The 18,774-nt window shown below is 50.0% G+C and overlaps 1 protein-coding gene across 2 annotated transcripts in view; it reads left to right on the forward strand.

Moving 5' to 3' along the window:
* The window catches only part of EXTL3 (exostosin like glycosyltransferase 3), a 95,997-nt gene that overhangs the window by 25,912 nt on the left and 51,311 nt on the right, over positions 1-18,774 (forward strand). The gene's annotated exons all lie outside the window — the stretch shown is intronic.

The following is an 18,774-nucleotide window of genomic DNA, read 5'->3' on the forward strand; positions in this document are numbered from 1 at the left end:
CGCGAGCTGCTGGAGGGATAGGTTTGTCCACTGAGTCACCAAGTGCTGTGGGACGGCAAGGACGAAAGAGTGAGGTGCATGAGCAGAGTGCCCCCGGTGTCTACCTGCGCCCAGTCAGTGAAGCTGCACTGAGTAAGGTAAATGGGCAAGGATGACATTATTCCAGACTATTCACTAGGTACAGTTGAGAGTGAAATTCAGTCTGAATACATCTGGGGTGGTGGGGCGCCTGCAGGGGCCTGTAGCCAAGGGGTAGAATGAGCGACACCAGTGGATGTAAGATGACTGAGAGATACTTGGTTCGATACCAAGGTTGGGGGATTCTTGTTGAACTGGACTTACGCAGGTGGAGGATGGTAGTCTCGGGACAAGGCCAGGGTGAGAAGAGCTGGATTAAAGATTGCTCAAGGAAGGGGTCCTTCCACACCTCCTTCATTCTTCAAGGAGGCCACTGTGAGTATTTCTACTCCAGGATTCCTAACCCAGTGGCTGCCATCCTAATTCAGCTGATAGCCCAAGACTAACGGGATAACATCTGCATTTGGCCTAGACTCGATTGGCCCTATTTCCTTAAAATTAGTCTCCCCTAATACATTGGAAGACAGAAACTTGAATTGTGCTTAAGAGGACATGCTTTGGAATCAGAAGCACTTGGGGTCCAGGCCAGTTCTGCTACTGAATAGTTCTGTGACTTTGGGTGAGTCACAAATATCTTCCCTTGGGAGTTGTTGGCTATTAACATAAATGTCACTGCTCATTAAATGGAAGCTACCATTAATGTTAGTATTACTGTGCCCCAGACTCACCAGCCCCAGTAGTATTTAACCCCTCTGCCATGCACTTTTCCTGGGCTGAGATGAGCAGATATCAGCCAGGTTCCAGCAGCCAGAGGTTGGCCTGCTCCAGTGGGAGCGACTTCCTGGGGCCCATGGACTCTTACCGTGGCTGTTCTCCGGGGTGTCTCCCTGGGCACCACACCAAGGAAAGCATCCCAACTGTGCTCCAGTAGCATTAGCATCAAGGGCACTGGAGCATTCTTCTTTTGTGTGGCATAATTATTCAAGCAGTTCCCCGCCTCCGTACTTCAGAGCAGAGTGGAAAGCTAATGTTGGTGTTATGTGTCTTGTCTGCTCTTCCAGACCCAGTGATTGCTTCCCTTTAAGTTACCACCTCCTGCCAAATGCTGCGACTTTTATTGGGTTCATTGATTCGTCCTCCATTGTCCCTCTCCTTTCAAAATTACATCAAGAAGCTTTCAGGAGTTTGACAAGGAGTGTGTGTGTGTGTGTGTGTGTGTGTGTGTGTTGTGCAAAATTAGGGGGGGCGGTGGAGAGAATACCCTGTCATTTTGTAGTTGAGCATCTAGGAGATTAAGACAAAGTCCCGAGATGGGACAGGATCCTTGGAATCATGGGGAATGCAAAGGTTTCCACTTCTAATGTCATCTCTCACTCCCACACTCTGCCCATCGCAGGGAGCGTCAGCACAGCTGGGACATGAAAGTAGGCATCAGAGCCCGCGTTCCTTGCAGCAAGTCTCAACCCCGACTCCTCTGCCGGGAGGAGCAGGGCTGAAATCACCTCTGAGTCATGGGCTCTGAGTCACCTGGACGGAAACAGCACATCACAGGGTAGAGGCTGCTAGGAGTATTGCTGGCTTTTTTGTGGAGTGGAAATGAATGCAGAAAACAGGTGATTTAGAGAGATGTTGTTGTCTGGTGCGGGATAAGTTGGGATTCTCCAGAGAAATAGAACCAATGGGAGGTTTTATATAAATACATGCACAGTCTTGAGATGTGGGAGGAAATGGGTCCCCCGGGGAAAACCCAGCCAGAAAGGGGGAGAACCTGCACGCTCCGCAGACAGGGGCCCCTCTGGGGGCCGCTTGCTTTTCCTCTTCACCGTGATAAGGAAATGATGTTGAACAGAGTGACTTGCTCCAGGGCCTGATGGACGCAAGGTGGTGATTCCCACATCTCAGTCTCACCCCTGGAGCTTCTGATTGAGGAGGTTTGGGGTGGAACCCAAGAGTTTCTAGTTCTAGCAGATCCCCAGGCGGTGCCGATGTTGCTGGTGCAGGGACTGCACTTTGAGGACCGGTAAAGTGAAGAGTAATCACCATGCCTGACAACCTTTGCCGCCGAGACAGACTCATCTACTCTGCCTTGGAAAACCGAACCATAGGAAAGCAAGTCACGGTGTGGTTGCACATTTCAGCCGCCCCCTCCTGGCTCCACGCTGCTTAAGGCAGAAAACATCAGTTGGTTCTGTGCAAGTGGAGCTTCGTGAGCCAGGAGGAGCACAGGTTCGACCCTCTGAATTCTGTTTTCCTCTGAGAAATACCCGCAGCAAAGGCAGACTGCACAGTCGAGAAACCGGCCGACAGCTCCTACACCTCCCATTCTCCTGGGGCTCCCGTCTCGGCCCAGAGTCGTGCGCGTGGATAGGAGGATTTCAGGAGCTCTGCTGTTTGTCCAGCTCAGCGGCTAATGTGCTGGCACAGGAGGAGCTTGAACGGAGGCCTCCCAGGCGGGCCCGTCGTGCCGTGGGGAGCAGGATCCGGTTTTGTTCCCACTCTTCTCTCCTCTATGTTCCTGAAAGTCAGAGGGACTCCTCAAAGACCAAGAGAGCAGAAGAGGCAGCCTGTGATGGCTCATTTTCTGGGTCAGCTTGACCAGGCTGGGGTAGGGGGACAGGCCCCAGCAGTTGGTCAGCCCTGATCTGAGAGGGTCTTTAGGGTGAGCTTAACATTTGAGTGAGGGGGCTGAGCAGAGCAGATTGCCCTCCTTGGCATGGGTGGGTTCAGTCACGGCCTGAGCAGAAAGGTTGAGGACGAGAAATCTCTGCCCAACTGCCCTACACCAGGACATGCGTCATTTTCCAGTCTTTGGACTCAGACCGAAACGCCGACTCTTCCTGGGTCTCAGGTCTGCAGGCTTTGGGACTAGAGTGCAGGCCACCTGCTCCCCCAGGCCCCATCTTGCTGGTTGTGCCACTTAGGGCATCGTCAGCCCTCATAATCACACGAGCCAATTCTTGATAATCTATAGCTACAGCACTAGGTCCTTCGATATGCCATTTCCTTCACTGTTGCTTGGTTATAACGCTGATAAGGAAGAAGACAACGATTCTACCGACTGGAGTTGGCATGTCCTCCCCATATCTGTGTGGGTTTTCTGAGGGGGCTCCCAGCTCTTCCACATCCCAGGGGTGAGCACGTGAGGCTCACAGAGGGTCTCAGTTGTTCCGGTAGGAGGGAGTGTGGGTGTGGGCATGAGTGCACCCCACAGTGGAAGGGCGTCCTGCCGAGCCTGGGGTCCCACCCCCCCCACTGCTGCTGGGATAGACTCCCACCATCTCAACCCTGAGCTGGAATAAGCAGGTTGAAAAATGAGTGAACACAAGTGATTGTTCCTTATTGAAAGCATTTCAGGTCTTTATTTAGAAGTTGGGTGACCTCTTATGAGCAGAAATATGCCGTGGGAATGAACTCCTGCTCCTAGGGGCAGAGGGTTTCGTTACACATCTTCTTTCTGCGAGTTGGGTCTCCGCGAACCCATGGACACTCTTCAGCGAGGACTCACTATGTTTGCAGTCAAGGTGCTTGGGGGTGATATCTAGAAATGAACTAAAAGTTAGAAAAACAACAGACCATAGTCCCAGAGAACTTCACAGCTGTAGTTACCATGTTTTTCCACTCTCGGTGTGTCTTACTCAGTTTGGTCAAATGTTCTCTTATGCATTTTTATGGGTTGTCAGTTCATGGGAAGGAGGCAGGCTCGCCCTCGTGTCGGAGCACACCCCCATCTCCTTGAGTCGTGTATGAAAGAGCTCAGAGTTCACCTTCTTCCTTGAAAAGGCCGGGCCAGCCTCGGCTGCTGAATGGTTCAAACACGGGTTACACTTTCTTGGCCCCAATCGTGTGAAACGGAGAAGAGAGAAGAGGTGGCTGCGCCTTGTGCTCCAGCAAGCGGGGGCCGCGTGGCTTCCTGGGCCTCCCGCTGACCTGCAGAGCCGTGCCGTGGAGAAAGTTCTTCTCCCGCTTTCCCTCTCAGAGCCAGTAGAGGGAGGGGATTTATTCAAGAAGGACAAATTGCCTATTATTGGCAATAATAGCCACAATTTGATATTGAAATGTTTTAAAAAAGCACGTGATAATTTTTTCCTTCTAGATTCCAAAGACCTTGCCTTTGTCACCAAAGGCTTGTCAAGATTGCCCCCAAACTGAATTGGTTGTTCCTCCGTGGGGCTCCCTAAGCTTATCCCGCTCAGAGAATTGGGAGTAATGTTAAATGATCTGCCTTCTTGAAAGCTTCCCTTCTTAGTGGATAGAGTCTAAGAGGGTAGATTTTCTTCTGTGTTTTGTTCATTGTATGGAATATACTCCTCATGTTATATGTATTCAGTGGTTATTGCTTATTGTGTGAATTAATTTTGTGAACTCCTGGGTATTGAGACCTAAGCCTGGTGCTAGCCATCCAGAAGTTACACTCATCCAGAGGAGATGAACATTGGCCAGTACTCTGTACAGCCAAGCTTGGCCTGCACAGCCGTACATTCTGAGAAATGCATCCTTAAGCCATTTTGTCATCATGCAAACATCATCAAGTGTACTCGCACAAACCTGGAAGGTGTGACTACACACCTTCTGTAGGGGGCAGCCTCTGGGGACCACCATGTCTGTTATTGACATGTTATTGACATATTGTGGTCTGTTATTGACCAAAGCACCGTTTTGTGGCACTTGATGGTATAGAAGCACTCACTGAAGAATTGAAATCGAGTGAGGTTTTGGAAGACCAGCAAGGAGGTGTTGGCTGGGGAGGTAGGCAGAGTTGGGGAGCATGGAGCAGGAGGGCGGGTGAGAGTCAGACACTCGCCGTGCTGGGGTGCTGGGCTGGGGGGCAGCAGGGGTCGTTGCAGCCAAGGAGCTGATTCTGTATTCCTGCTCTGCCAGTCGCGTGTTGACGGAGGGAAGATCGGGTGGAACACATGTGAGGTGTGTGTGGTGCGGGAGCTGGGAAGTTATCGTGCAGACAGTGGATTTCCCGAAGGGACTTCCCCAGGGAGGTGTTGAGGTGGCGGCAGGGAGGATTAGCATGAAGATGAGGGGCCGCAGGGCCACAGCGGGCAATGGTGGCCGAAGGACTGTGCGCACTTGGGGACTGACTGGAGGTGGGGACAAGGAAGGGGGAGGGGTTGCAGTGGACTACCAAGGTGGCAGAGCTTCTGTGCCACGCAGGCTGCTGATGTAGCTGCAGAGGGAGTGTGGGAGGACATAGTGGGCTCGTTTCATACTTACTGAGTCTAGGAACCATTGGGAAGAAAGGTCCAGAAAGCCCCTGGGCATTCTGGGGGCTCCAGACATGTGGGCATCATGCAAATTTATATGCATACCCATGTTTCAATGGGTAAAGAGCCAAATCAAATGTTGGGTGGCTCAGAGCACTTAGTGAAAGGATATAGCTTTGGGAAAGAAGATGCAGGACAGAGCGCCGGGGAGCCAGGCACTCAGGGGACAGAGGAGGGCACCTGGGACAGGACAGTGGTGACAAGAAGCGCAGGCAGGGCTTCTCAAGTTCCACAGAGCTCAGGGCCTCCGCATTCCCTCCCTCCCTTGCCCTCCTAGCCTGGAAATTGGAGCTCACACTCTGTGAGTGTCCTGTGATTCTTTTTTTTTTTTTTTAAAGATTTATTTATTTATACAAGCACTGGGTACAGTCAGAAGTGCGGGAGGGTGAGAGAATTACCAGAGCCAGCGGGGAACAGAACAGGCAGACTGACGAAATACACTGCTGAGGGGAGCAGCAGGCAAGACAGGAGAGGTCTGCGCACCATATGGGATCCTCGCCCCGCGGCTGGGGATCAAACCGGCGCTGCAGAGGCTGCAGGCAGCTTTGCAGCCCAGCGCTCAACCTCTGCGCCACCAGGGGAGGCCCATGTCCTGTTATTCTTACAAGGACGTTACTTTATTGAATCCTCCGCCATGTTAAGTGTCCACTCTTTGCTTTCTTCCCGCTGACTTGCTTTACTGCATTCTGTACCCCTGAACAGAATTTTGCGGGGAGGTAACACTTTGTCTTTCCTTATTTCCATCTCCTTGACCCAGTCTTCTATGAGAGAGCGCTTTGGTTGTTCCGGGGTGGTAAATTGGGCTGCAGTAGACATTGTAGGGCACATCGTCTTTTGAGATGATGGTTTTCTGTTCTTTGGATACTTGCCCGAGAGTGGGATTGCTGGGGCCCACATTATTTCCATGTTTAGTTTTTAAGGTGAACCCAGATGGCTTTCCAAAATGGCTACACTCGTTTACATTCCCACCAACAGTGTCTCAGGGTCTGGAAAATGTTTGAAACCGAGAAACTTGGCCCCCTTCCAGTGCCTGTGATTCAGCAGGGGTGGGGTGGGAAAAGAGTGGTATTTCACATGCCCCCCACCTCCGCGCTGACCCCAGGCTCACACGCTGGGTGACCTTGGAACAGGCTGCTTTATTGGAGGACAGCTTGAGGTTTCCGGGGATGAGCATATTTAGAGGTTGAGGTGACGGAGGTCACAGAGACTGGGAGAAGCTGGAACGTCCTGGAGAGAACAGGGTGATTAATGAAGGAGATCCAGGGACAAGATGAGAGGAGCAGAACACAAGGACGCTGGAGGTAGGGGAGGGGTGGGGGTGGCTGGTGTATAAATACTGCCCTGTGGCCTCTTGCAAAGCATAGACCCTTTGAGGAAGAGGATGCTCTTGTAGCTTCCCCTTCTTCTGTTTTGTTTTTTTTAATCTCCTACCTCCTTTGAGCTGCTGTTTACCTCTTTGACTCGCCTACGGTGCCCAGGAGCCTTTGTGTCTCTGCCAGAATCCTCCAGCGCTGTCACTTCTGCGTGCAGATAGGGAGGACTTGCTACAGATGAATGATCTGTAATGAATAGACTTTCAGCAACACCAGCCTTTCAAGGAGAAAGGGAAATTTCAAAAAATGTCTGATCTTACTTGCTGAAGCTGTGTTCCTATCCCCTTCTTGCTGGGGTGGCTGCCGGGCTGCTCGGGGCTCCCGTGGGAAGAGGCTCCCCGGTATCGCCAGCCCAGCACAGCACAAAGACACACTTGCCTCCCCTGTGTGAGCCAAATCCCCTTCCTTGTGGCCACAGGGGCCTCAGACAAACTAGAAAGCTTCAAAAATCACTTTGTACCATTAAAAAATATCCACAGCCCCGTGGTTGCTGTGAGCAGCTGGTGTCCCCTGTCTGAGTTCAGCACCACACGTGTATAGCGAGGGCTCTGTCAGAACATCTGAAGGTTATGAAATACCCCGGGGTCCTCAGGGGACCTTTGTGTCCCTTTCTTTCCCGAGCCCTGAGCCAGGTGATAGAGGAAATAGACTGAGATGAAAACATCATCTTCTTGCTGCTCACGCTGGTCTGGAGAACGCAACTTGGACCTGAGGTCAAAACAGGCTTCTTATTTGCTCTCTGTAACCTGGACTTTCCCCAGACGTGGGCTGAGTCGCTGCAGACTGGTTCAGCAGCTCTGGCAGGTGGGGGAGATGTCTCTGGAGGTGCCTGGGCAGTGCAGGTGTGAGGACCCCGCTCCTAGGTTCCGGGGATCATCAGTCATGTAGGTTTTTCTCCCTGGAGGAGAACAGAGAGCAAGCGGGCAGGGAGAGTGAGGGAGGTGTGAGCTCTGGGAGAGAACATTCACTGCGTTCTCTCAAAAGTGGGGAGAGATGCTTTCTCCTCTGTTCTCCAGCCATTCTCCAACCAGACCTTGCCCCGAACTGAGGATGGGGCTGCCCTCCCTGGATAAGAGAAATAGAAGGACTCAACAAAAACGAAGTAAATAATTAAATAATCCAGTCCAAAAATGGGCAGAAGAGCTAAAAAGAAACTTCTCTAAAGAGGAAATGCAAATAAAAAAATGTTCATTTGCCGACAGGCAAATGAAAAAATGTTCAGCATCACTTGTCATCAGGGAAATGCAAATCAAAACCACAATGAGATACCATCTCACACCAGTGAGAATGGCACATATTAAAAAACTAGCAATAACAAATGTTGGCGAGGGTGTGGAGAAAAAGGAACTCTCCTGCACTGCTGGTGGGAATGCAAACTGGTCCAACCACTGTGGAGAGCTGTGTGGAGATTTCTGGACCTACTAAACATAGAGCTTCCATAGGATCCAGCAATTCCACTCCTAGGTATTTACCCAAAGGACACAGAAACATCAATTCCAAAGAGCACCTGCACCCTATGTTTATAGCAGCACTGTTTACAATAGCTAAGCTTTGGAAACAACCCACATGCCCAAAAATAGATGACTGGATCAAGAAGATGTGGTCCATATACACCATGGAATATTACTCAGCATTCAAAAAAGATAAACACATGCAATTTGCAGCAACATGGATGGCGCTGGAAGGGATCATGCTCAGCGAAATAAGCCAGAAAGAAAAAGAAAAATACCGGATGGTCTCCCTCATAGCAGGAATCTAGAAAACTTCAATAAGGGACCAGGAAAAAGACTAATTATAAAAAAGTAAAAATCAAAATTAACAGGCAACTATAAACCAGGGACACACTACAGGGGGAGAGAAGGGAGTAGGATCAAAACAAGGGGGGGATGGGAATTTTATGGGGACGATAACCAAAATGAAAATGCATAATGTTGTACAAAAATGAAAAATGATGTAAAAAATATATAAAATAAAAATTTTAAAAAGAGGGAGAGAAATAGAAGGGGGGCTGAATTGCAGGCATCCGGGCCAGTTCAGCTTCAGCCTTCATTAAATTCTCCCTCGTTCTTACAGCACCTTTGTGTATCTGCTGGGACCAGTGGGCGGGCTTTCCAGCTCTGCAGGCAGAAGGTTCCAGAAAGGGACACAACAGCACATGGGTTGAATTAATTCCAGCATTATGTTGTGCTCCAAAGCAAAGGTTCATTTTCTGTTTTACTTCTCAGCTTGAGAAATGTTTAGCTTTGGGTCCAAATTATAACACAAAAGTGCTCCAGTAATACCCTGTCAACAACATTAAATTACCCCGAATTAGTTACTCCTCCAGTTATTAAGTTCCAAAAGGCAAGAAGCTCTCAATCTGATGGAGTAAGACAAATGCTTAAACATGTAACTACAACACACCCTGAGTATTTTAGGAGGAAAGTGACACATTTCCAGCAGCCTGGAGGGGGCAGCGCTCCTGTCTGAGTGGAGGAAGGGTTCACGTAAACCACAGCTTTTAAAAAATTTTTATTTTCAAAAAAATTCAATCTTACAGAAAAGTTACAAGAATGGTAAACATTAACTCACATTTATCCATTGTTCATATCTTATAGTCACCATGCAATTTTAAATTCAGAAATGTTAACATTGCTATAACGTTATAATAGTCTATTTTCAGATTTCACCACTTGTTCCCCGAATGTATTTCATAACAGTCCCGCCCAATCTCACATGCCACGCCTTGCCTGGAGCTGTGTGTTTCTTTAGCCTCCTTTCGTCTCAGACATCTCCCCAGGCTACCGGTCTTCCCACCCACCCTCCGGCTTAACTTCCTTGCTTTCTTCAGCACATTGGCAGCGTCAGAGTAGGTCAATTGTTGGTAAAATGTTCTGCAACATGGCGGTTCATTGTTACCTTGTGGTCAGATTGCTTCAAGCTTTCTTTTTCTTTTGAAATAATTTCAGACTTAGAGAAAGTCAGAGGAGTTTTGCAACTTTTTGTAATTCAAAATGATTTACCCAGATTCACCCGTTTTTAACTTTTTGCCACACCCACATTTGTTGCACACTCTTTCTCTCTCTCCTTTTTGTGTGTTTGTGTGTGTAGCATAGTTTCTTACAAGAGCCAGGTGACAGAAGCAACAGAAGTGTCCAAAGGCAGATGAGTGGTTGTGAACACATGGTATAGTATGTGATGGAATACTATTCAGCTATAAAAAAGATGAAACTTGCCATTTATGACAATATGGATGGGACTAGAGGGGGTGGTGCTAAGTGAAGTAAGTCAGAAGGAGAAAGACATATAGCAGATCATTTCACTTGCATGTAGAATATAAGGAACAAAGCGAAGGCCAGCACATGCAGAGATGTGGCGCATACACAGAGGAGCTGGTGATCACCTAGGGCTTTAGAGTAACTGGGTTGGGGGAGAAGGGAACTGGAGCTTATCATGTTAAGGAATTTGAACTTTGTTCATAGGGAAAAAAAAATGCTGGAGAGTTTGAAGCAAGGAGATTGTTAGTGTGGCATTTGGTCTCTAGAAAAATTAACTCCAGGGCAGTTTGGAGGAGAAAGGGCAAGCGAGACCAGCTAGGTGGATATATTGTATTACATCAGGTGAGGGTGTCATTGTAAAGGAGGCGTGTGGGGGGCTCTTTGCTGAATGCTGACTAGCCATTGCACATATGGTATCTTTTAATATTACAACCACCTCAGGTCAGAGAGGTTAAGTAAGTTGGCCAAGAATGTCACTGCAAGTTTGTGACAGAGTTAATATTGGAACCCCGGCCCATGTGACTCTAAAGCTTCCTGGGGCTCCAGTGGGTTCTGGCAGGAGGGTCGGAGAGGGAGCTGCTGGGTTCTGGAGGGAGCACGTTGGCCTCTGAGAGCCTGTTGGGCTCTGCAGGGTGAGCGAGTCAGGGAGGATGATTGCTGATGGCAGCTTTCAGCACGGGCTAGATTGTATCATTGAAAACTGAGAAGATGATTACGAGAGAAGAGAAGGAATTGGGAAGGCAGAGAAAAGAATCATTTCTGTGAGCAGTTTCTGTAACAGACTGCTTAGGTGGATGGGTATGCGGGAAATCCTAGACAAGATGTTTAGCGCGCAAGAGCTCAGAAGAATCACGAAAAACTAAGATAGGACCATTTAAGGTGAGTGACTTGAATTGCCAAGTGCTGCAGGGGGACTCTAGAGGGGGCTCCCAAACTTGTTTCAGGAGGCTTTGGGGCGATGACGCGTGCCATGAGCATTATGGGGGCGCACCCTGCCACTCACCGGACTCACAATTTACACGCATTATTCAGAACAATCCTCCAATGTTCGTTCCTTTTCACTCCCGTTTTCTGGCAAGGAGATGATCGCTGAGAGATTACCCACTAATACACAGCAGAAGGAGGGTTCAGAATCTTAGTGGTATGAGGTGGTCGTAGTGAGGGCCAGAGACCTGGAAATGGGGGGGCACTGACTGTGTGTAGAAAGGGTAATGGCCATGCAGGGTTGAGAGGAAGGACCTCAGGTCACAGTAACCAGTAGAGTGCCTGGTTTTGGGCATTTCTTTGCCAAAGCCCAGACAGATGCAAGAAGAACCCAGACGCCAGCTGAGGTAGCCAGATGCCAGCTGAGGTAATGCACTCTCTTGAGTAGGTTCAGACTCCACACCCCTCCTCTGGGAGAGTTCATTGCCTCCTCCAAGATATCTGCTCATCTTCTAGAACTCAGCAGAGCTTATGGCTCCTTGGGCTTTTGAGCTTCTGTTTCCACTAGAGTCTTCCTCTCACTTGCATCCCGTTCCCCTGTGCTCAGGCCGCGCTCCCGGCCCACAGTGGTAGACCTCGGACCCTGCTTTCAAACTTTTTTCCTTGATTTTCCCCAAATCACTCACATCAGCCATGTGTGCTTGTGTCAGATATTACTGAAGACTTCGGGGATTTTATGTCCTTAGCAACACAATTTAAGGTCCAACAATAGATATTTCTATTTTAAACAAGTTTTAGTTCCTCCTGCACTGGGACTCTCTGCCCAAGCTCACCTCCCACAGTGTTATTTGAGCCCTTCTTGGCCTTTTTTTTTTTTCTTTTTTTAATGTAGATCTGTTTAGCCATCTCTTTGTTCCACAGTTTTATTCGAAGTCAAGCTTTTTTCTTCTATGTTCCAGTGTCAGAGCAAAGTAGTGTCCTCAATAAGGCATTTTCTGTCCCTCAGAGGAACTCTGGTATCAGCTGCTAAAACAATCATTTTTCGCCCCAGTGCTTTCAGATGGGTTTAAAGGCTTTAACAGAGGGCATGGCTGAGGCTTCTGTTTCTCGGCAGGTGTGAGACGTGCTTCTCTGTTGAGGCGGGGATGGGGCTTGTCAAGGTTTGGACAGAGGTGGGAGGGGGTTTGTTGACAGAAATTTCTCAGAGATCATGAAATGCCATATTTACATAAAATAATGCCTTTAAGTCTACGACTTGCAGAATTGAATCCTCTGGTTATGAGGAAACAGAGAAAGCAACGGAGAATGAAAGTCTGAGGAAGCCGGGATCATGGAGAGCGTGGTCTTTCCTCACACCGGCTGATGCAGGTCTGGCAGCTTCAGTTTTGCACTAGGGTTGGAGGGCTGCTCATTTGGTGGCTGGAAACAACCAAGGGGTTGCATTTGTCCTCTTTTGCTTCCTCACAAATGACCTCAGGCTTAGTTAGCACACGGCAGTTTACTACCCTGTAGTTTCCTGAGGTGGCTTAGCTGGATGGTTCTGACCTTGGGGTCTTTGGTGAGGCTATGTCATTGGAAGGCTTGAATGGGGCTGGAGGAACTGCCCTTGGTCCCGCTCACCTGGCTGCAGGCAGGTGAAGTCATTCCCTCTTCACATGGGCTCCTTCTTGTGCTGGTGACACAGCATGTCGCTTCTTCCAGAGGGCCAACGAAGAAAGAGCGAGAAACCCAGGCGGAAGCGGAAATGCCAGGTATTGCTCAGTCTCGGGAGTGACTTGCCATCTCCTTTGCTGTGTTCTGTAGGGGGGTCATGGGGGGCACACCTTTCCGAGAAGAGGTGTGTGTGTGTGTGAAAAGTTATAGGATTCACTGGGTCCCCCTAGAATCATGTTCTCATCATTTAGGTCGAGGAGTCATCTTATTTAGAAAAATAGAGAAAAACTCTCCAATCAAATCTCATTGTCAACTTTCATGAGTGGGTTTAAAACATACACATTTCTCTTGAAAATTTGATTGGTAGAAACTACTGGGTTTAAAAAAAAAAACTACGTAACTACATTATTAACAAGTTAGATTTTAAAAATTTTTAGTGTGATTCAATTTGGAAATTGCTCTTTCAGTTTTGATTTTACAGTCAAATTGGTTAACTAACAAGTTAATTGATGCTCTTTAAGTACTTCTATGACATTTTGCCAATTTCCAATTGGAATGCCTTGTCTCCGTGAGGGCTTACGTGGGTGTCGTGGGGAGTTGCTTTTTGGGATCTCTGGCTGACTTTCCTTAGGGACCATCCTGGAGTTCATAGACCTGCCACAAATTGACATTGGCATTCAGCCATCAACATAGGTTGGCCATGTGTGGCCTGTTGGGTCTGAATACATTTTTGCGACGTACTGGCATGATTTCGGGTAAATGTTAGGTGCCTTTATGTCTGCCTTTGGGGAATATTTGTATCATTATTTGGGACTTCTAGAACTTAGCAAATCTTAGCAGCATTTTGATATCCACCGGATTGTCCACCATGACTATTTGACATGGGTGTGCTTGCTGACATGGGGTGCAGAGAATAAAACTCACAGAGGACAGGACTCTCAAAGGAAGATGAGCTCTTAGAGACAGATGTATTGTGCTTTATTAGAGAGAGTAGCTCACTGGAGTCATAATTGGTCATCACAGATAGGTGTCTTGGGTAGTTAACAGGTTTGAATCAGGCTAGTCAGGCATTTATTTTTCATGGCAAAGCAAGGTGTCAACAAATCCATTTTCGGAACTGGTGTTAACTCAGTGTTCTTGCTACAAATTACTTGCGAACCACCCAAACTGTCCCACCTTCTGCCAGATAAAAACCAGAGCCTCTTTTAAAAGGCAGCGTCAGAGACAGAATTTTCAAAGCGAGCCATTTAGCAGGCTAATGAGTGCGATCTGTGGAGTCTTAGAAGATGACCTTTTGTCTTTTTGGCACTGATGGGCCAAAGAGAAGCGTAACCTTGGAACTCCAATCTAGAAATTGTCATGCATTGTTCTAATTATAAGCCACAAAATTGCTCCATCATTTATATATAGAAAAGGTCCTGGATAGTGACTGTCAGCACTTTCTTTTAAAATCAAAGAGTTGCAGATAGAACAAGTTGTTATCTGACTTAAACTCTTGGATAATTCCTGAATCATACCTTTTGAAGGTTGCTGGGGGTCACCAATGGCTTGGCTATGATTGATCTGGAAGCCTTGTTGAGTGGACTGTGGGTCTTGAAGTCATCATGGTGGAAAGTGACCCTGGTGCCGCCCTCGCTAAGAGTTGAAGTCACGTTGATCACAGCTTGTTATTCCCTAGGACTAAAACCCCCTTCTCTGAGATATTAACTTTTTTTGAAAAATAGATAATCCATGGGGACTCCCGAAGAGTGCCTTTTGCTGAAATCTGTAAAATAACTTCCTACTATAAGAACACAGTCTCATTTAATATATATTTTTTTGGTCACACTAGATGCATTTTATATTTCTCTAACATCTGTGACTCAAACTTTATTTCCCTGTGGAAGAAATAAATGCTTACTAATTTCTTTACACAGCTAATCTTTCCATCTTTTGTATCATTTCTATATTTGAACTGACTTAACAGTCACATGCCCTAGTTAAATCAATTAATGCAATATACTATACGCATTGCCTTTTTCAGCATCTCTTGTGAGCACTGCTGTGTGGCAGAGTTGTTAAGGTTTCAGGCTCTGAGTCAGACCTCTTGGGCCCAAATCCTGGCACCCCCATCCCTGGGTTTGGGCACTGGACCTGGGGTCCAGTTTTCTATTCTGTGAAATGCGAATCATATTGGGTAGGGTTGTTATAGATTATAAAAGAGATACTCCATGAACTGTGCTTTCAACATTATCTGCAATGTAATAACTATGCAGTTATTTTGGTTGCCAGGACTGGAAACCTAGTCATGCTTGCTCAAATAATGAGGGTTTAAATTTTTTTTATAACTTTTTATAGGAAAGCCATATAAGCAACCTCGGGCTGCCGGGTGACAGCTGGCACACATCCGGCCCAGAAGGTCAGCAGCAGCTGAGGTTTCTCTCTCCATCTCCCACAGGCTTGTTTGCTTCCTTCTGATTGTTGGCTCTGTTTTCTGCAGACGAGCTTTTTGGCTTATCACTGTGCGTATGTCCAGAAATTCTTCCCCTCAGATCTATACATTACAGTAGAGGAAGCTCTCTTCATCACCTAACTCAGCAGCACAGGGTCCTGCTTCCACATTTCCAGGGGAGAGGAAGTCTTGTCAGCTGGGGTGGGGGGCATGAGATCTGGTAGCGCCATATAAAGACTGATTGGTGACCTAGGTCTATAAGAAGGTGGCGTGATGTGGGGGTGGGCAGCAGTAATGGGTGACTCCAGGACAATCATGGTGATGTATTCAAGGGTGATTAAAGGCATCTTGCTTTCACCATTATTTTAAAAACTGTCTCATTGAAGGATAATACACAGACAGGACAGGACACCTCTGGTAAAGGAGACAGCCTGGTGGATTTTGACAAACTGACCACTGCTGGGTAACCAGCCCCCAGCCCAAGAATGGTCGTTACTGGTATCCCTTTGGGCTCCCCTCTAGTCACTGCTCCTTAAGGGTAGATTGGTTTGCCCCCATTTCTACTTTATATGTGGAATCACACCCTCTGCGTGTTGTGTCTGTCTCATGCTGCTCAGCACTGCGGGCTCTCACATCAGTGACATGTATTTCCCACTCCTGATCATTTCAAACACCAGGGCCTTATCTCAAATGTGGCGAATTATCTTCTGTCACATGTCACTGATATGATGCTTTCTTATGGGGGAATTGTGTTGAACTTTTTATCCAGGGCATGTTTTAAATATTTTGTACAGATGAAAGAAACTTGCATCGATTTTGACAGGTGCTCAACTGTTTGTCAATGGAATGAATGAATAAACAAATGAATGGGTGGCATCTGCCTCCTTCTGTGTTGGGAATCAGCTCTACCTAGTGGAGAGGCCACCGGCTGCCCTAGTTAGACCAGCTGATCTGCTGTTTAGGCAAAGCTGATTCTTGATGGCGGGACATGGCACCCAAGCCAGACCAGTCATGTCTATGTCTCTGTCTAGGAATTTAACTTTGGACTCAAAAGAAAGACAATGGGCCCTGCCGGGACCCTAGGCCTGTGCTCTAGAGAGGACATCCAGGGGCTCTACTGTCAGGCCTCAAAGGCACAGTGGTTCTAGCTTTTCTCCACTTCTTGAAGCCATCAAGATCTAGATAGATGACTGTAAATAGCAGAGGAAAACTCTTGTGACTAAATTCCAAAGTACAACATAGAAACAATATGCTGCAGAAGCTCAGTCTGGAGCCAGGAAAGATTGGCCTGGCACCTGGGCAGCTTGCTCTCTGGGGAGGCGCCAGGAGAGAAGTAGTGAGGGCGTGGGTGTGGGTGTGGGTGTGCGACTCAGAGAGGGCTGGTAGAAAACCCCTAGGCAAGGCCTTAAGTCGCAGAAGTTGATTTACTGTCAGGAGAGAAGTCAAAGATGGTGCTAGTTTTGCGTTTCTGTATTAGGAAAGTAACCGTAACAGCAGGAGAAGGAAGGACATTTGAGGAGAGCAGAAGGGGGAGGGTGGAGAGGAGCGAGTGGGGGAGAGTCTGAGTTCTGGTAAGACAGCCAGATGGGTCTGGACAAGAATACAGGCTTGGAGTTCGGCAGCTGGAGTTGCCGCTGCACTTGCACTGCACTCTGTCTTGGGCACCTTATTTATTCAGCCTCCACCAGCCTCCAGTCCCTGTCCAGAAGCCCGGCGCTTCCTGGAAGGACTGAAGTCAGACAGTGCCCATAAAGGGTCCAGCTTATTGCCCGGCAATTAAGTATTCATAAACTGTGTATTAATAGGATGACGACGATGTGATGCTGTCTGGGGGAGGTTAGCGGCGGAGAGGATGCGGGAAGCTGGTAGCAGTGACTGGGAAGAGCATGTAGAGAGGAAAGCCCTGTCTCTGCAGGGAGCACCCCCAGGAGGGAGAGGAAGGAGAATGGGGAGCTGGCGCTCTAGGAGGAGGGGGTCAGCAACGCCTAGAGGTCCAGGAATGAAGGTGTTTTTCTTCCTAAAGTTGGGCTAGGGGTGGAGTCAGAGCCAAGGGGTGGGGTGTGTTTAGTCAGGATGGTAGGGGTAGGACGCCTGGAGGCTGGGGCTCCCCGCGGGTCCACCAGACCTGCGCGGATGCACCGCATGAAAAGGGGGAAGGGACAACTTCAAGTTATCCGCGACGCGTGGGCAAGTTTCTTCCATTGTCACGTCCTGGAATATTCCTTATTTTAAAAATTTGACCTGACTTTTCCTCAACCAAATTGGCCAGAGTTAGGAGGGGTGGTTTGTACCATAGATGGTGCTGGAAGGACTTGAACCTTCAAGTTTGTTCCTAACAGTAAGGCGGACCTGCAGGGAGGAGGGTGAGGGCAGGGGGAGTAGGGTGAGGGCAGGGAGGAGGGTGAGGGCAGGGAGGAGGGTGAGGGCAGGGGGAGTAGGGTGAGGGCCGGGAGGAGGGTGAGGGCCGGGGGAGGAGGGTGAGGGCCGGGAGGAGGGTGAGGGCAGGGGGAGGAGGGTGAGGGCAGGGAGGAGGTGAGGGCAGTGGGAGGAGGGTGAGAGCCCGGGAGGAGGGTGAGGGCCGGGAGGAGGGTGAGGGCAGGGGGAAGAGGGTGAGGGCAGGGGGAGGAGGGTGAGGGCCGGGAGGAGGGTGAGGGCCGGGAGGAGGGTGAGGGCCGGGAGGAGGGTGAGGGCAGGGGGAAGAGGTTGAGGGCAGGGAGGAGGGTGAGGGCAGGGGGAGGAGGGTGAGGGCAGGGGGAGGAGGGTGAGGGCCGGGAGGAGGGTGAGGGCCGGGGGAGGAGGGTGAGGGCCGGGAGGAGGGTGAGGGCAGGGGGAAGAGGGTGAGGGCAGGGAGGAGGGTGAGGGCAGGGGGAGGAGGGTGAGGGCAGGGGAGGAGGGTGAGGGCAGGGAGGAGGTGAGGGCAGTGGGAGGAGGGTGAGAGCCCGGGAGGAGGGTGAGGGCCGGGAGGAGGGTGAGGGCAGGGGGAAGAGGGCGAGGGCAGGGGGAGGAGGGCGAGGGCAGGGGGAGGAGGGCGAGGGCAGGGGGAGGAGGGTGAGGGCAGGGGGAGGAGGGTGAGGGCAGGGCGCGGTGGGAGCAGCAGGGCGAGGCCTGCGACGAGTAGGGGGAAGGAAAAGGAGGAGGGTCCCCGAGAGGAGGCTCGAGGGGTGCGCAGAGAAGCTGCTCTGCAAAACCGGCGCTGGGCTTTGTGAAGTTCTGCTTCGCACCGGAATCCTCATCCCGGACTGCGGCGGGCGGGAAGCGGGTCTCGGGTCCTGCGGCGGGAAGCGGCCTCCGCGGGGCTCGGCGCGGCGGGTCGGGGCCGGACCACCCAGGCGCAGCCCCCCGCCGTCCTGCGGGCCCCGGGTTCGGAAGCCCAGGAGGGGGTTCTGCCCTCGGGGCTTCGAGCATCTCAATACAGGCGTCGAGGCCTCCGTTGACGCGGCAGCGGCGGGTCCTGAACGGCGGCCCCCCGGTCCCGGCGTCCTCAGGCGGGCAGTGCGGCTTCGCGCCCCCCCCCCGCCCCGCCCCCGTCAGTCCAGGGACCCCGAGTCTGGGCGCGACTTGGGGTGGCGTCGCCTCGGGCCCCAGGGGCTGCCCCAGCTCTCGCGCCCACCCCTTTATTCCTGGCGGCTGATCCCACCACCGACTGGATCGGCCTATTGCTTTTGCGCAGCCCCCGGGTTGTTTTCCAGAAGCTTCTGAGGACGCCGGCCTCCTCGCTTCGCGCCTCCGGGCCACGGCCGCGCGCGGGCCGGCGCGCCCAGAAGGTCTTTCATAAATATTATTTT

Source organism: Talpa occidentalis, unplaced genomic scaffold, assembly GCF_014898055.3.
Source record: "Talpa occidentalis isolate TD23 unplaced genomic scaffold, MPIMG_talOcc4v2.1 talOcc4.4, whole genome shotgun sequence".
Lineage (NCBI taxonomy): Eukaryota > Metazoa > Chordata > Mammalia > Eulipotyphla > Talpidae > Talpa > Talpa occidentalis.